This window comes from Uranotaenia lowii, chromosome 2 (genome assembly GCF_029784155.1).
Source record: "Uranotaenia lowii strain MFRU-FL chromosome 2, ASM2978415v1, whole genome shotgun sequence".
Taxonomy (NCBI): domain Eukaryota; kingdom Metazoa; phylum Arthropoda; class Insecta; order Diptera; family Culicidae; genus Uranotaenia; species Uranotaenia lowii.
In genome coordinates, this window is record NC_073692.1 from 55,205,010 (window position 1) to 55,224,511 (window position 19,502).

Consider the following 19,502-nt stretch of genomic DNA (forward strand, 5'->3'; position numbering starts at 1 on the left):
GAAGGATGTATGAAACAGTAACTTAAAATCTTGTCAACGTCTTTTAAGATTCAGTGTAAAATATTTCAATGTTTCTAGGAAATTATAAGAAAATGTACTTTTAATAAACCTTTTCAGAAGACATGTATTTCATAACGCTGTCTAGTATAGTGACAAACTTGATTTATTTAAGTTTTTAAACCGTCTGGTTGTTTTTTCCTTTCAAAGCATGTTCGCTAGTCAAAAATGTTTGCAAAAAACAAAATTACATATTAGGTAACCATTTGGACAAATTTGTAACTGTATTAAATAAAGTGTTGAATATTTCGCAAATATTCAGCAAATGAACGTTAATGTGTAACACATAAGTGATTGTAAATGATTCATTGATTTTGAGATAAATTTAAGCAAGTCTATGCAATTTTTTTATGTAACTGATATCCTGAATTGGTACATTTGATGCAAAACAAAGTAGCATTCATGTTTAATATTAGCAGAGTGATAATAGATAAAAAGAAAAAATTAGATCTTCTGAAAGGGACATAGATATCATTGTGTAAAAATGTCCAAAAAAATGACCTGTGGCAAATTTCTGCTCAATCGAACTTAACCAAGGGGTGGTTTAAAGCGTTGAAAGTTTGGATTTTTTTTTTATCTACAAAGGAAATTGGGAAAATCATAATTTTAAATTAGTTGCCAAATGGTTCAAAAATACATAGAACATCGAGATCTGGTGTTTTTCCGTAAAAAATTTTTGGCTCAAAATTTTGATTTCCCCGATTTGCTTTGTTCGCCCTTTCTTTGGTCATTTTGAGAGTAAATTATCGCAACTTGGAGCTCTTTGAGGCACCACTTAATCCAGTCCGATTGAGCTGAAATTAAGCAATGGTCAATTTACTGAGACAATCAAAAGTGCATATGGTTCGTGTCGTGATTTCTGGAAATTTCTTCCAAAGCTGCAGCAAACGATTTGCTGCTCTTTACATCTGAAAGAAGATCCGAAAGGCAATGGCCAAGTAAGTAAACTCTTAGTTTTCATATAGTGGTTCTGAAAAGGACCGTTTATTCTTTTTGTGGTCCTGAAAAGGACCGTTTGGTCTGTTTGGGGTCCTAACAAGAACCGTTTGATTTGGTCCTGAAAAGGACATTTGATTTGGTCCTGAAAAGGACCTTTGTGTTACATCTGATCCTAAAAAATGAATCATGATTCATGATTTGGTCCTGAAAAGGACCGTTTATTTCGAACTGGTCCTAATAAGAACCGCTACCCTCGATTTGGTCCTTCAGAAGGACCGTTTTGTTCCGATCTGATCCTAAAATAGGACCGCTACCCTCGTATTGGTCCTGAAAAGGACCGATTTGTTTCGATCTGATTCTATAAAGAACCAATATCCTCGTTTTGTCCTGAAAAGGACCATTTGTTTCCATTAGGTCCTAATAAGAACCTTTACCCTCGATTTGGTCCTGAAAAGGACCGTTTTATTTCAATGTTGTCCTCTCCAACCTTTCCCAATTCACCGACCTTTCTCCATGGCTGCCTTTGCTGCTCCTGACGTTTTTTTTCGCTGTCCACTACTTACCGATTTGGTTCAACATCCGAAACAAGAATGAGCTCGCCGACTGATGGTCGTCGCTTTTTATAGAGTAAATAATATTTATAGTTCACCCATACTAACGCAACTGCCAATCGGTAGCAAACTTTCGCGGCCTCTACTGTTAACCCTTTCAGTACCGTTTTTTTCTTAATGATTTTTCTTAAAAGTTTTTCTTATTTTTAAATCAAAATAATTTTCTTTAATTATTTTTTTTTTTAATTTTATTTTGCTTATGTTCTATACTACAGTTCGTTTTCGATATTCAACGTGCTGCCACCCTAGATCACAATAGTGTATTGTTATAAATATTTACTTATACGGACAAAACAAGGTTCAGGTGACTTGAATATCATGTTTTAAATGGATTTCGTTAAAATTTCAGATCTGATGCTATGAAATATGCATGCTTAGCATCGCTCCTCAGATTTGCCCATGCGTTCTCGGTTCAGATAAACTCGTTCGCAAATCGGGCCAAAGAGAAGCTCCGTTAGAATTTGCAATGCACACTGGGACAGAACACCAATCTAACAGAACTAAATTAATAGCGCCCAAGATAGACAAGTTAGACTGCTGGTATCTTCGACAACATTATTCAATATAACAAGGCGCATATTTTGATATAAAATAAAAAATCGAGGGGTCCACCAATAGCGAGATAAAAAACGCCCTTGTTAGGCATTTTAGACCTTTAGTTTTTTTTCTAAAAAGTTGATTATCTCAACAACATACAGAACTTTGCTTAACATGTCCAAGTTAGAAAATCTCAACCTAAGGAGATAATGAAAAATAACAAAAAATTAACATGAAAAATGCTAAACAAAAAAAGTTATTATTTTATCGCGCTATTTTTGAAACTCTCGACTTTCTCTTAATATCAAAACATGCGAAATAATACCTATCTTTTCATTCTTGGGAGACATTAATTTAGTACCGCCAGATTGATTTTCTGCACCAGTACCAATGCACTGTGGTACAGAAATGAAATTTTACGGAAAATTTTATATCTTAGATAAACTTTTACAACAACGCAAAGCGATATTTTGATTGGAAACATTTTTGGGTGGTTCATTAGATGTCTGAGATCCGAAAATTATTTCCTAAATGTTTTAAGATAGAGGCCAAAATTATTCTACAAAATTGTAGGACATAATAATTCATAAAACTTTGACGAAGACACTACACATCTATCGCTTGAACTGAAAGTTTTATGACATCTTTTCATGAAGTTGAGGTGGTCCTATAAAAATCGGGTTTTTCTTGATATCTTTTCATGGAGATATTTTACTAAGAGCATTTATTCAGCAACAGTTTAGATAATTTTAATGCGTATCCTTTGTTGAAAACCATTAACCATTTTCCGGCCATTTTCTCGTTCCCGGAAATCGGGAAATCTAGTGGCCTGTTTGCCGGGAATTCCCAGGATCCTGGGAAATATTCATTAACATGTTCAATAAATGCACTTCAATTAAAACATAGCTTATCAAACCTTCAATACATACAAGCCCACAGTTTGTCCAAAATGTTCTCATATAATATCTTTTTTTAACTTTTTTTATATAAAATAAATCAAAATGTTTTCAACAATGATAAATTAAAACCAGTAAAAAGAACTAGAATATAGCCTGCACAGGTCAAATGAAGAATTCATTTGTGTTATTATTGGCTAGTAAAAACATTATCATTTAATTTGTTTAACATTTTTTCGTTTTTTGAACCCTGAACAAATAATTATTCTTCATATTTATAAAACGATTCCTTGGTTAATTTGAAGTTGTGAAACTTATCTGGCTTTAAAATCTGGAGGGGAAAAGGGTAAACTTTTTTATAGTTTCGATAATAGTCGTTTTAACATCTTTATGTCATTCGCGACTTATATCAACGATGCAGTGGCAGACAGTAATTAAAACACTTATTCGGCACAACTACTACTGATCTATGTTTACTTTTGGGCTCGAACTCACGGACATCGGCTCAGGAAGCAACTGACTTGCCTACTGAGCTATATCACAAGCTCAAAATAATCATGCACAGTTTTCTAGAGCCGTAAAAACAATTTACAATCTGTTGATGTGTTTTGATTAAAAAAAATATATCAGGTGGTGTCCTTCTTCAGTTTTGTCGAGTTATACCTAGAATTTGACCAAATTTTCCCGAATAGTACCCGAGTTTTCGGTTGAAATTTTGAAATCAAATGTCTTAAATTTGTTTTTCGGCATATCGGTGAAAAGTAGTTATGAAATTGATAAAGATGGATAGAGAAGTGAGAAGAAAATTTACAGATGTTGAAAAGAGCGAAAGAGCATTTTTGCGAGGAAACTTATTAACGTACACCATACTTTACCCTACAACATTTCATTATTTAGGAGAAGTAGTACCGGGATAGAGGTGGCACTACCTTAACCTATACAATGAAATCTGGTTGGTCCGAAGTCTACATGTGGTGAACACGTATACTCCGGACGGGCTATACGTGTTCACCACATGTAGACTTCGGACCAACCAGATTTCATTGTATAGGTTAAGGTAGTGCCACCTCTATCCCGGTACTACTTCTCCTAAATAATGAAATGTTGCAGGGTAAAGTATGGTGTACGTTAATAAGTGTCCTCGCAAAAATGCTCTTTCGCTCTTTTCAACATCTGTAAATTTTCTTCTCACTTCTCTATCCATCTTTATCAATTTCATAACTACTTTTCACCGATATGCCGAAAAACAAATTTACAAAATTAATTAACGGTGGTTAACTTATCTTAGAAATCAAATGTCCGGATTTTGCCCGTTTTTATACAAATAAACCAGGATTTTCCCGGCCCGGATACGTGCGAAAAAATTCTGGCAACCTTAATTAGGCCGGCACAAATATAACTTTCCTTCTTTTGTCACCCCCCCGCCATCGAAATTTTCGAAAAACCCGAAGGAGGAAATTAATAAAGTTTGAAGTATTTTAGGGAAATTTCGGAAAATTTATCAAATATGAGAAAGATGAGCAAAAAACAAATTGTGGAAATTGAGATTTTTATAACCTTTTGTATACTTGATTTTATTAAGTTTTTCGTCAAAAAATTACTTGAACTATGAATTTTGTACAATGATATAGTATGTAATTTTAATGCATGCAAGATATCGTGCAATTTATTCCAGTTTATTAGTTTTTTGCATTATTTTTTATTGTCCTCCCCCTTGCGATGATCCAACTCCGAGTGACAAAAGAAGGATTTGAAATTTGTTCCGGCCTTATAAGTTACCTACAGTTTCCGATAATGACTCATAGAAGTAACCGTTTTTTTTTTAAACTTTAAGAAACAAACAAGCCCGGGAAAAGCCGTTGGCAGGCCCGGAGCAATTTTTCACGGGGGCCCCTATAAAACAATTTTTTATTTTATTTTAAACATACGAAGAAACTGTAAAGAGTTCGTTGTATTGCCTTTAAAAAACCATTTTGTCTGATATCTTCAAACAATAATTTTAAATCCATTACGTGCAAACATTGCGGAAGAATGAATTATCTTATCTGAAATGAAAATGCTGATAAGAGCTGTTCAATGCTAAATTCAATTTAAATTGTGGATTGTCAATTTAATAACTCTACCACCACTCAAAAATCTCTTGATTTAAAAAACTTAATGATAGATTTTAAAACTCTTTTCATAGAATGATCAATCACTTGGTATGAGCTTCATCGAAAGCAGAATAAATATTTCCCTCTTGAGATTTGGTACGTAACAATAAAACTTCAGACAAAAAATTATAAATGAAAAAAAAAACAGAATTAAATTAAAATTCCATGGAGACACAGGTATTGACAGTGAAACTCAAAGCTCAAAAATTCGGATTTTATTCAGACTCACAATTCAAAGTCTCAAATTAGAAGCGTACTGTCAAATGACAAATGAAATTCAAATACAAAATTGAGATTCAAAATTACAATCAGAGGAATTTGTTCAAATCCCTCAACATTTGGACCACTTTCATTGCTTTTATTTTGCGGCTTTTTTTAATGTAAAACATAAAAAAATCGTGTTTATGTGGACATTATAGAAATGTAATGAGGATACAAACATAAAAATAAAAATTATATTTTTATTTGAAAAAAAAGTTAAAACAAATTAAGAAGCTTTGGCAAAAGTTCTTCTTAATGTAACAAAAGTAACCATCAAAAATCATTCAGAAAGGAAATTAAATTCACAAACATCGAATCATAAAGCTTGTGTAAAATGAGATTAAAAATTCAAAATTTGAAATAAATATGTTGAGAGAAACGTCCTATGAAATCCGCTATTCAACTTTGATGGCGTTTTTTTTATAATAATCATTTGAGAATGGTCAGTTAGAGAATGATAGTAGAGAATAATTTAAAAAAATAAAATCAATATCAAAAGTACGAGATTTGTGTAAAGTTTTAAGACAATTTAAAACCAAGGATTCAAAATGGAGTAAAAGTTTAAAAACAGAACTCAATTTTGCCGATGCCGATTGCCGATGTCCACTATAGTTACCTTTTTTCAGAATTCAAAAAGATGTTTGTATGATTCAATGAAATTTCTATGTATGTATGTATCAAATCTTTGTCATGGAAACAATGTGATAGTTATGTCTACTTACAGCAGAGTGACAATGGATGCATGAGAAATTAAATTATCATAGATCTTCGAAAACATGACATTTTGTAGATATGCCCAAAAAACTGACCTGTGCCAAATTTTAGCTCAATCGGACTTGATTGTGGAGCACCGTAAAGCGTAAACATGAATGGTGGCTCCAGAGAGTAGAAAATTTTAACTTGAATTTTTTAAGATTGGCTGTGAAAATAAAAGTTGGATATCCATTTGTATTATTATGACCAAAGAGGAAATTTAAGAATCAATATTACAGAGTGTAATTTATCTGGAACTAAATCTAATAAACTAAACAGATTATTCCGTGATTCGATATAAACAAAATTTGGGAACTCCAAACAACTCAGAGCACTTTGTTACTCGAGAAAACCACCGATTAACTTTGAAGCGCATTGATTACTTTAAGCTGAATTATGGTTTGAAACGGAATCACTGCACCGCGCCACGAAACGATGGTTGAGTAGAATTATTTCTGAATGAAACCCGATAACGCTGCTGTTTTAATATCTCCGACCCACAGTCAGCCATGGTGTGGTGATGCGGTGAGGTTCCTCCTAAGTGAAATCACGTTTATGGCTCATGTGGTTCTGATACGGAGGCAAAACTAGCTTTACTACTTCAACTATAGAAGGATATTGTTTACCGGAGTGGCTCCATCGTTTCGGTTGAAGTTTACTTGAGGGCGCTCTCTCGCTCGCGTCATTTCCGCCAATGCAGCTAGCCACCAAAGGCTGCCATTGTATTGTTGGTACTGTGTTTTCTGATGAAAGTTGCATCGACAAACAAAATGGAAGGGTACGTGTGGGTGTGTCTATGAAGCGGGCTCGTTGAATGGAAGGGTTTTATTTTTTGCTTACTCAGACGCACCGTTTGTCTAATCAACATTTTGTGTTGAGTTTTTGAAAATAATATTTTGATTTTATTTCGAAAATGATTACACCTAGAAACATTTTTAAACTAATCAGAAAATTTCAAGGTGTAGTAAAGTGAACGAAAAAATATATGAGTAAATGTTTATATTTGTTCTCAAAATTTAATATGATTATTCTTTTCACTCTGGTACCGAGCCATTTTAATGTTTTCTCTTCAAAGGAAGTTTTCTCTTGAACAACTTTGTTGTTTGAAACTTCTCTTTAGATAGAATGACGGTGGAGAATGAAGTATTGCTTGAAAAATAGACCCGCAATACCTCGCTAGACACCACCAGTGATGTCAAATGAATTGATTGTTTTTCAATGCCAGAAGGCAAACTCCTATTCAACAGCTTATAACTTGTTTGCCCAGGAAGATACGAAGTTATGATATTCAATGAAGGTGTTAAGCATAAAAATTCCATTAAAGAAATTAAAAACTGGCACAAAGCTCATTATCAAACTCAGTTCCCCAGAAGAAACAAACAATGTTGATTTTTTTTTTTTTTTTTTTTTTTTTTTTTTTTTTTTTTTTTTTCATTCATCCAAGTAGCTCGGCTAGTACGGATGTCATTTTTCCCGTTCCGTTTCAAAGCGTTTTTTTTGCGAAAAATCGAAGTTTGGCTGCCTTTAAAAATTGGAAAGTGCAGTATTGCCTACAGATTGTGATTTTCGCTGGTTCCTGCTGGTTCGGTCATCAATTGCCGTACCCCACCAACCAACAACCGGTGCGAGTGTGCAGTTACTAATTCCCGCAGCAGCGGATTTGTTGCCGTCGTCTTCAATCCACCAAGGCCATCGTTATTGAAAGGGTGCTCCTGTTCGCTCTGTTACATGCCGAGAAAAGCGTTCCGAAGAATCTGGTTCTGATTGCCGCCATCGGGATACAGGAAGGACCCAGCATTTTACCTGACGTTGCCATCTTCAACCAACGAAGGACGTCTACGTGGTGGAACCGGTGTCTGACAAGCAGATTTACTCGTTAAGAAGAGCTTGCAAGTAGTTCATTTTATTCTTTTTTCACTGTTTCTTTTTTCTATCATTTCTCTGTATTTATATTTCATTATTGACTGCTTCGCTCATATTTTTCACACGGAAGGCATTCTTGCCCCCGTTGGAAAATATGAGGGAAGGCGGGGGGCTAAATCCTTCAACTGTGGATAATGAGAGTGTCAGCCACGAGGATGAAGAACAGCTGGAGGATCCGGTTGATGCTGGTTTTTCAGATGTTAGTCATTCTCAGATGGAAGATAATTCAGCATCACCCACAGTTGATAGAAAAGCAACCCGTCTCCGAGCCTACACGGAGAGCCCTGATTTTTCTGGTCCGTGGGTGGTTTTTATCCGGCCCAAATTAAACGGAAAACCTTTGAATGTGGTTCAGATCACCAAAGATCTGGCGAGATGGCCCTCCGTGACCGTTATTACTAAGGTACGATCAAATAAGTTGCGCGTTGTTGTGGGCAACCGAAAATCTGCCAATGAAATTGTTGCCAGTAATTTTCTGAACCTCGAATACCACGTTTATATTCCGTCTCGAGACGTAGAAATCGAGGGTGTAATCACAGAAATGAGCTTGAAGGCAGAATACATTAAATCCAACGGCGTTGGTAAGTTCAAAAGCCTTGATTCGACTTCAGTCGAAATCTTGGATTGTCGTCAACTCAGGACTGCCAACGTCGAAAAAGGAGTTACAAAGTACTCTCCTTCAGCCTCATTTCGTGTGACCTTCGCAGGTACCGCCCTCCCTCACTACGTCTTGATTGACGGAGTTTTAAGGCTTCCCGTGCGGCTCTTTGTGCCTCGACCAATGCAATGTAAAAATTGCATAAAATTGGGACACACAGCGTCCCATTGCTGCAACAAGACGCGGTGTCCCAACTGTGGGGAGAGTCATGGGGAAGGAGCATGCTCAGCAATAGAGCAGATATGTGTTTATTGCGGAGGCTCTCCCCATGATATCTCCCTATGCGAGGCATTCAAGAGTCGCTGGGATAGTCAAAAGCGCTCATTGACGGAACGGTCAAAACGGACCTATGCCGCCATGTTGAAGAGCGCGGCGCCTCCGTCCCAACCTCATTCCAGTAATATTTTTTCTGTGCTGTCAGTTGACAGTGTAGATACAGACACAGCGGACGAAGCACTCCCAGTAAAATTGAATGCAAACTCCCGGAAACGATCAAAACCCGCTTCCAAGATTCCAAAAATTCCTAACAAAATTCCAGCAATAGGCTCATCAACCAGAGTTAATAAAAATATTTCAGCAGTAAAAGAAAATCAAATCCCCCCTGGATTCCGCGTAAATTGCTCACGCCAGAATATCCCGGAAGTAGCGGGGCCCTCAAAGATCTCCAATCCTAATCCTGTTTTGTCAGAATCAACTTCCAATGCGGGACTATTTAAGTTATCTGACATTCTTCATGGAGTTTTCTCTTTTTTCCACGTATCAGAGTCCATAAGAGGCATTGTTACTACAATGCTCCCGTTAGTGAAGACACTTTTAAAGCAATTGATGCAAACTTGGTCACTCCTTTCAGTGTTCATCTCTCTCGATGGCTAATTTAAGCCGAGAGGTCGGAGATATCACTGTTCTACAGTGGAATTGTCGTAGTCTAATCCCTAAACAGGATCCGTTCAAATTTCTTCTTCATAAAACTAATTGCGATGTATTTGCTCTGTCCGAAACTTGGCTTTCTTCACAAACTGATCTCTCATTCCACGATTTTAACATTATCCGTCTGGATCGTAACGATTCTTATGGAGGGGTGCTTTTGGGGATCAATAAGCGCCACTCCTTTTATAGAATCCACCTCCCTTTATCAGGAGGAATTGAAGCTGTTGCATGTCATATAACTATAAGAGGTAAGGACTTATGCGTTGTCAGTTTGTACTGGCCTCATAGAGTTGCAGTGGATCGAAGTCACCTAGAGAACCTGTGCTCAGTGCTTCCTGAGCCAAGGTTGATCCTGGGTGACTTCAATTCACATGGAACTGTCTGGGGAGCACAAATTGACGATAGTCGTTCTACTCTTATCTATGACATTTGTGACAGTTTCAATTTAACAATTTTGAACACGGGTGAAAAAACACGGGTACCTAAACCTCCTGCAAGACCAAGCGCAATTGACCTCTCACTCTGCTCAAATTCACTATCATTGGATTGCCAGTGGAAGGTAATCCCTGATCCCAATGGTAGTGACCACTTACCAATCAAAATTACAATCACCAATGGGGCCAGTACTTCAAATCATACAAATATGGCATATGACCTTACAAGACACATCGACTGGAAAAAATATGCGGACACGATTACAACAACCATCAATTCTATGAATGTTCTACCTCCTTTAGAAGAATACAATTTTCTCGCTTGTTTGATACATGAAAGTGCAGTTTGTGCTCAAACGAAACCCATCGCAGATTCATCTGTACGTCGAAGGCCTCCTAATCCATGGTGGGACAACCAGTGTTCTAAGCTATATAAGGACAAATCAAAAGCTTTCAAAGATTTTAGAAAACATGGAACCCTCGATCATTTCGAAACATATCTGTCCCTTGAAAATCAATTCAAAAAATTGATTAAAGGGAAAAAACTAGCACATTGGCGTACATTCGTGGAGGGTTTATCGCGAGAAACGTCCTTGAATACCTTGTGGAAAGTAGCACGAAACATGCGTGATCGATCTTCAACAAATGAAAGTGAGGAACATTCACATAGGTGGATATTCAACTTCGCACGGAAAGTCTGTCCAGATTCCGCACCTGTTCAAAAAATAATCCGGAATGTGCCTCCAGGTAGGTGTGGTCTGGATTCCAGCTTTTCAATGGTCGAATTCTCACTTGCCCTCCTCTCTTGCAACAATTCAGCTCCGGGAATTGATAAAATCAAGTTTAACTTGTTGAAAAACCTTCCGGATGCCGCAAAATTTCGCTTGTTAAATTTATTTAATCAATTCTTGGAGCATAGCATTGTTCCCCAAGAGTGGAGACAAGTGAGAGTCATTGCTATCCAAAAACCTGGAAAACCAGCGTCTGATCCCAATTCGTACCGTCCAATAGCGATGTTGTCTTGTATACGCAAATTGATGGAGAAAATGATATTGTTTCGTTTGGACAAATGGGTGGAAACAAATGGTCTCCTTTCAGATACTCAATTTGGGTTTCGAAGGGGCAAAGGGACAAACGATTGTCTTGCTTTGCTGTCTTCAGAGATACAAATGGCGTACGCAAAACGTGAGCAAATGGCTTCAGTGTTTCTAGACATAAAGAGAGCTTTTGATGCAGTCTCAATAGAGGTGTTGTCAGACAAATTGCACTCTCGGGGTCTGCCTCCTCTATTAAACAACATCTTATACAGCTTGCTTTGTGAGAAACATCTGAACTTTGCTCACGGAGATATTGCAGTTAGAAGAATCTCTTACATGGGCCTTCCGCAAGGTTCATGTTTGAGTCCACTTTTGTACAACTTTTACGTAAGTGACATCGACAGTTGTCTCTCTGAAGGCTGCACTCTAAGACAACTTGCAGATGACGGCGTGGTTTCTGTCACAGGATCTTCCGAGTCTCATCTGCACGGACCTTTACAAGATACTTTAGACAAATTGTCTTCCTGGACTTTGGGGCTTGGGATTGAGTTTTCCCCTCAGAAAACGGAGATGGTTGTTTTCTCTAAAAAACGTAGACCTGCTCAACCTAAGCTTCAACTTCTAGGCAGAACGATCACTCAATCGAGGTGTTTTAAGTATCTTGGGGTTTGGTTTGATTCTAAGTGTACCTGGAGGGCCCATATTGAGTATCTAAAAGGAAAATGCCAACAAAGAATCAATTTTCTCCGATCAATAACTGGCACCTGGTGGGGAGCCCATCCAGAAGATCTTTTAAAATTGTATCGAATAACTATTCTCTCAGTGATGGAATATGGTAGCTTCTGTTTCCAGTCAGCTGCCAAAACTCACCTCATCAAACTCGAGCGTATCCAATACCGCTGTCTCCGGATCGCTTTGGGCTGTATGCCCTCAACGCATAACATGAGTCTTGAAGTTTTGGCAGGAATACTCCCTCTTAAAGATCGATTCAATATACTATCACTCCGGTTCCTCATCAGGTGCGAGGTAATGAGCCCATTGGTGATTGTGAATTTCGAAAAGTTACTTGAGCAAAATCTTCAAACTAGATTTATGTCTATATACCATGTCCTCATGTCAATGCAGGTAAACCCTTCTTCGTATACTCCAACTCGTGTTTGTAGCCCAGACTACGATAACTCTTCTGTCAAGTTTGATTTGTCTATGCAGCAGGAAATTCGTGGAATCCCGGTCTCGCATCGTCCTCTTCTGATTCCAAGAATTTTCGAAGCTAAATATAGACACGTCGATGCTGACAAAATGTACTTCACCGATGGATCACTTATTGAGGAAACAACAGGATTTGGAGTGTTCAACGAGATATCATGCGCCTCTCACAGTCTCCAGTCACCATGCTCTGTATATGTAGCGGAGTTAGCAGCTATTCACTGGGCTTTGGGCAGTGTCGCTTCACGGCCAGTTGGACACTACTATATTGTAACGGATAGCCTGAGCTCTGTTGAAGCAATACATTCAATAAAACCGGGAAAGCACTCGCCGTACTTCCTCGAGAAGATACGTAATAATTTGAGTGCTTTATCAAAACGTCGCTTTACTATCACCTTTGTTTGGGTTCCCTCTCATTGCTCGATAGTGGGTAATGAGAAGGCAGATTCTCTGGCAAAGGTGGGGGCGATGGAAGGCGACACGTATCCACGTGAAATCGTCTTCAACGAATTTTACTATTTGGTTCGAAGAAACTCTCTTGTTAACTGGCAACGCAAATGGGACGAGGATGAGTTGGGTCGGTGGCTCCACTCGATTATCCCAAAGGTAAGCCTTAAATCCTGGTTTAATAGGTTGAACCTGAGTCGGGATTTTATTCGTATATTTTCCCGTCTCATGTCTAACCATTATTCCTTAGACGCGGTACTTTATCGTTTTGATATTGCTGGCAGCAATTTGTGTGGTTGCGGCAAAGGCTACCATGACATCGAGCATATTGTCTGGTCGTGTGAGGTCCATCTTGTCGCCAGAACGAATTTAATAGACTCCCTTCGGGCCCGAGGAAAACCACCTAACGTTCCAGTGAGAGATGTACTAGCTGTGCTAGATTTGGACTACATGTATGAAATCTACCTTTTTCTAAAAGCTATCGATCTTCGTCTATAATCCTTTTTATTTTCACATTTCCCTTTCTATCTTCTTTTTTCTTCTAAAAATGTGCTAAGCTAAGCAAACGATTGTAAAAAGAAAACGAGTTTGGCTCCTTCAAACCTAATCGTATGAGCCGTTTCAAATAAATCAGTTAAAAAAAAAAAATGTTGATTTTTCTGAAAAAAAATATTCAATATACCCATACAATCCTAAAAATACTAATTTCCTCTAGTGAACTCTTAGAAACAGAAGGATTAATTGAATCAGGGTGAAATCTGTTTTTTTTATGGTTAACATTTAAGGTTTTATAATAAACTAGCCTGAACAATCTGATAAAACTTCAGCTTATTGTTTTTTCACTCGCATGCAGTTTCGGAAGACTATTTTGTTGTAACTTTATACAAATTTGAACTATAATCAATCATATCAAAATTGGGGCAAAATACCCATTTTGAGGCTCGAATTTTGAATGCTGTAAACTTTTGAGAAAACCCAAATATCAAAACAAAATGTCATTCTTTTTATTTGCTGACTCCAAATTTACGATATCAATGCAAAATGAAAACAAATTTCGTCCTTGTTTGAATAAAAAATGTGCATCAATATTCGATTCGAAAAAATTATGTGCTGCCATTTTGTGGCGATATTCATCAAGAAATTGAATTTCGTTGCCTACCTGAAGGCGTTTTACCTAAAAGGCTATAAAAAGTGTTTTTTGGAAAGCGGAATTTTCGATAAGTTTAGCATTGGTAAATGATTTTTTGGTTAGTTTACAAAAATACGATGAACATGTAATTTAACATTTTATGTTTCAATCATTACATTCTTTATAATAATTGTTTCATTTCTTACCACCCTTTCGGTATGGTGCGTTCTGTCCACTAGTTTTGGCATTCTATCCCGCGGTTTGTTTTCTGGATGTTTAGTTTTTAACTAAAATATCTTCAAAAAAGTGTTTTTCTCAAAATTTTCTATTTGATAATTCGTAAATCTGATCCATAAATTGTCGTGAACTTTCAATTTGTATCTAAGATGATTGGTTTCGCTGAAAATAGCGATTATGCTTAACTGGTGCGTCTGGTACAGTTTTCCCCTCTGTAGAGAAAACAATGCTAGAGACCGTCGTTTGCTTCCAAATAAAACGTCAACGTGTGAAGCCCAGTAATAATTGTGGAGTCGAGAGAAGACACCACGTACTGAACCCAAGCAACCTAAAGTACCATAAAACAGGTATGAAAACACTCATTCAGCCCAGCATTGATATGGAGTACGTTCTATGCAGTTCAAAATTCAAGTTCTTATTGATATTATCAAGTTCCAAAATAAGTCTAAATGACCTTCTATGCAGCTTCAGGCGGCCTTTAATTCAGCTTCTTAAAAATCGTCAAATTTATGTATGTTTTTATGTATTTCTACCGCCCAGCTAGCAACGCACAACCAGTGGACTGTTCCAATGGATAAGAAATGTTATCAGAAACACTTACATTTCAAAGCAGGCATAGTATAAAATTGTCTCCACCGAAAGAACACATCAAAATTATCGTAACAAATATATACATATCGTATTTTTTTAATATAAGTGATGTCAATTACATGTTGAAAGCGCTGATGTGGTCTAGTGGATAGGCTGGCGCGAGTCTGGTAGCCCAGGCGTAATGGGTTCGATTCCCGGTATCGACAAGAAATCTTTTGTGATCGAATCCCATAAGTTTGCCGACAGGTCAGGTGTGTTTCATTGAATAAATAACTAGATATAGCAGAGGGAATGCATCTGGGGTAAATCTGAAGAGACAATTGCAAGCGGAGTGGATTGCCAACCATTGTATGTCTCTGAAAGTTTGATGCCTTCTCTCGACGAACCATCGGCCGTGAAAGCCTGAGAAATAATTCGAAGGCCAAGCCACACAGACATACGCTGGACCTGTTGTCGAGTCGGAGTAGGATGACGTCCTCGTCGGGAATCATCCGAGTCGTTGCGTTAAGTCCCGCGCGTGTGCCGTGATAGGCGCGAGTCTAGGATAAGCTGCTCTCGATCTGGCACACGACGGGCTAGGTGGCAAACCTCGAACCCTGGAGATAAAAGGTCGGGCTTCGAGTCGTTAGAGGAGAGGTCAGGCCTCGAACCTCCAGCGGAGATTTTTGTGGTCAACCCCGAGTCTTTATGATAAGGGATCGGGTCTCGAGTCGTAAGAGAAGGGATCAGGCCCTTAATAAACAAGAGGAGGGGTACAAGTGGTCGTCTCGAGTAATTACGAGAAAAGGTCAGATCTCAAATCGATAGAGGAGAGATCGGGCCTTGAATCGTGCAGAGGAGAGGTCAACCTCGAGTCGATGCAAGGAGGAGTCGGATCTCGAGTCGTTGGAGGAGAGATCGGGCCCCAAGTCTCTAAGAGAAGAGGTTTGTGTGGGAATCTCGAGTCAATGCAAGGAGATGTCGGTTATCAAGTCGTTAGAGGAGAGTTCAGGTGTCGAGTCGTTAGGATGAGAGGTTTTGCTGAAAGTGTTCACTTTCAGCAAGATGGACCAAGATGGAGTTTGGGGAGTAGGGGGTATACTTGAGTCTTCCCATTTTACCCATGGAGCAGCAGAGTAGCAAACTGGGGGGACGCGGTGGCTCGCCGTGCCTTGGAATACAAACCTAAACCAGGATTTACCACCTGTGGTTACCAACTAAATAAAAATTACCTGTTGAACTTCCTGTAAATGGCCCATGGTCACTGGGCTATGGCCCATGGAATGCTCTACCGGACCTATTGGAAAGAAACAACCCAAGGTGCCCATGGTGTGCCGCTCACGGGAGCGCATAAACGGTACCATGCTTAAGACCGTACTTATGAGGTGGAAGGCTGGCGGGTTGTAAATGTGTCAGTCGATAACGGTAGTCTGTGGGGCTTCGGGACAAACCTCACAGTATTGCAGTCCTTGCTGCGTTAAAACAGAGCACTGGCGCAGTCGACCGTACATTTCCCATGCTACTCGTGGGATTCAATAATGATAACAGGAAGAAGCAGGAGAGTGTGGAGAAGGGTGCAAGCCCTAATCCGTTCGGTGGCAGGAGTCTACGGCGATCTCCAGCTCGGCAGCTTGCTGTTCAACTACTCCAGAAGGCTCCATAGCGGAAGAAGGAAGAGATACTGTCAGCTTTCCAGAAAAGGAGGAAGTTTCTCCACAGCTTTCTTTTCCGAAGGCAATGAAGGAAGCGATGACAGAAATGAATGCTTTGACTAGCTTGGTTTTGAGCAAGCAAAACATTCATAATGAGGTCAAGGACAAGCTTGTAAAGGCTATGGCTCTTTTTACAGAGGCAAACAAAGCAGTCCTAGAGATAGTAAGAACGCTGAATGACAGCGCTACTAGTAGAGGACCAGCAGCCAACGCATCACTCGAGTGCAGGTGGCTAAAGGTGGAATGGTCAGTATGTCAGATAACCATCTCCCAGCAACTAGAGGTATGCTTTCGATGCATGGAGTACGACCACAAGTCGTTTGATTGCAATTCAGTTAACAGACGAGGATTATGCTGGAGGTGGGAGAATCCGGTCACATAGCGACTAGCTGCAGTAAGCCGGCGAAGTGTCTTATTTGCACTGGTGACCATGTAACTGGTAACCCAATGTCCTCTGCATACCAAAAGATGCTTGCAGCGATACCAAGGGTTTGGAAGTAGTCCAAATCAACCTCAACCACTGTCACGAAGCACAGCAGCTTCTGTGACAGATGGCGGTGGAAGAGAAACTAGACATTACGTTAGTAGCAGACTCCTGCTTGTCACAAAATGGGTGATCGATAGTGCCAATCAGGCTGCAATAGGGGTGACAGGATAGTTTCCCATACAAGAAGTGGTCACATCGAATGAAGAAGGCTTCGTGGTAGCCAAAGTCAATGGGATCTTCTTCTGTAGCTGCTAGGCTCCACCGAGGTGGACCTTGGAGAAGTTTTGCGCGACGATGGATAGGATAGTCGAGTTTCTCACAGGCCGAAGGAATGGGGTAGTTCCCTTACGAACGCCAGAGGACAGACTACTTGAAGCACTTGCAAGGCTGAATGTGGACCTGGCGAACGTAGGTAATACTAGAACCTACCATAGAGAGGGACGTAAATCCATTATAGATATTACAAACATTTGCTAGTCCCAGATGGAGAGTTATCGAAGACTACACTCATGGCGACCACTTTGCGATCCGCTATCGTGTGGGTAAGAGTTTTTAGCGATGTGTTGAAGTGGGAGCAAAACCTGTCTAACTTGTCGGCAGAAAACCTAACGAAAGTACTCACACGTGCTTGTGACGCAGCAATGACGAGGAGAGCTAATCGTAAAAGCCCACATCCACCAGTTTATCGGTGGACTGAGGAAATCGCGAATTTGCGTGCCAGCTGCCTTTGCGCTAGGTGAAACATGCAGAGAGCACGAACTCAAATGGAGAGAGAGAGCGTAGGCCGCTTTTCAAAAATGCGAAAAGAAACCTATGCAAGGCGGTACAAAAGCGGTAGTACACCACCTGAAATGTGCCCCAAGTGCCGCAAGTCCCGTACGACTGGGATACGAGCCAGGAGGAGTTAATATCGTTGGAAGAACTGCACGACATCGCAAAATCCCCTCAGCTGGAAAAGGGTTCCGGGTCCAGATGGTATCCCGAACATTGCAGTTAAGGCAGCAATAATGGAATTTTCCGAAATATTCAGATCGTCACTGCAAATTTGTATTGATAAAAGGATGTTTCCAGAGGTTTGGAAACGGCAGAAGCTGGTTCTGCTGCCCAAACCAGGAAAACCATTGGGGAACCCATCGGCATACAGGCCAATATGCCTACTGGATACGGTTGGAAAGATTCTGGAAAAGGTGATCTTGAATCGTATCCAGCGATACACCGAGGGCGAAGGCGGATTGTCCAAAAATCAATTCGGCTTTCGAAAAGGGCGATGCACAGTCGACGCCATTCGAACTGTCACCGAAACGGCTGAGAAAGCCAGACTCAAGAAAAGAAGAGGGGACCGTTTTTATGCGGTAGTAACATTGGACGTGCGCAACGCCTTCAATAGTGTCAGCTGGGCAGCGATTGCTTCTTCGCTTATAAAAATGAGGATACCGAAATATCTCTGCAAATTAGTGGAAAGCTATTTCCAGAACCGCAAACTACTATGCATGACGTGCGAAAGATTTCAGGAAATGGATGTTAGAGCTGGAGTACCGCAAGGGTTGATACTGGGCCCGGTTCTGTGGACTATTACGTATGATGAGGTGCTGACATTGAGCCTGCCAGAGGGAGTAAAGTTAGTTGGTTTTGTGGACGACGTCATGCTACTAGCGACGGGTTACTCAACAGAAATCGTCCAGCTAAGAGCTTCAGAGGCTTTAGAAGCGATAGGAAGCTGGATGCACTCCAGAGTTTGCAGTTGGCTCACGACAAAACCGAGATGGTCCTGATATCAAACCTGATTTCACCGCAAACAGGCGGGATTACAGTTGGATCATGCACTATCGAATCAAAGCGCGAGCTTACATATTTGGGTGTGATGTCGCACTCACGAGGATAATGGCGATCAACTCGGGGATCCGAAGTAGTCAGCGGAGGATAATTTAGAGTGTAACTTCGTCAATCCTTCGGTATGGAGGGCGGCCTGGAAATCTGGTTTTAACATTCAGTGTAACCAACAGAAGCTGAACTGTGTACAAAAGCAAATGAACTCGCGGGTCATTAGTGCATACCGCACCGTTTCGTCGGAGGCTGCATGCGTTGTAGCGGGAGTCATGCCCATCTCGGTTTTGTTGGTGGAGGACTCCTATTGCTACGAAAATGGAGGCAGGCAAAACTTGAGAACACGAGCCATAGATAGCTACATCGTCAACTGGCAGCAACTGTGGGACAGCTCAGAAAGAGGAAGGTGGACCCATCCTTTGATCCCAAATATCAAGGAGTGGATGGAGAGATAGCATGGCGAAGTGGATTTCTACAGGACGCCATTCCTGACTGGTCATGGATGCTTCATGAAGTATCACCAGGTCTACCTAACATGCGGTGACGTGGACGAGACACCCGAACACGTGGACAACAAGTTGCAGAAGATGTGTGATGACTTCTACACATGGCAAGCAGTCAGCGATGGGCTCGCCAAGATAAAGAATGCTTTACAAAGGAGTTGGAGACTGACGCAAATTGCGATCGACCTAGGATAACGTAAC

General features: G+C 39.8%; 1 pseudogene; it reads right to left on the reverse strand.

Annotated features, from left to right (window-relative positions):
- LOC129741405 (metallophosphoesterase domain-containing protein 1-like) overlaps positions 1–16,139 on the reverse strand; it is a 35,181-nt pseudogene extending 19,042 nt beyond the window's left edge.
- Positions 16,140–19,502: the final 3,363 nt, after the last annotated feature.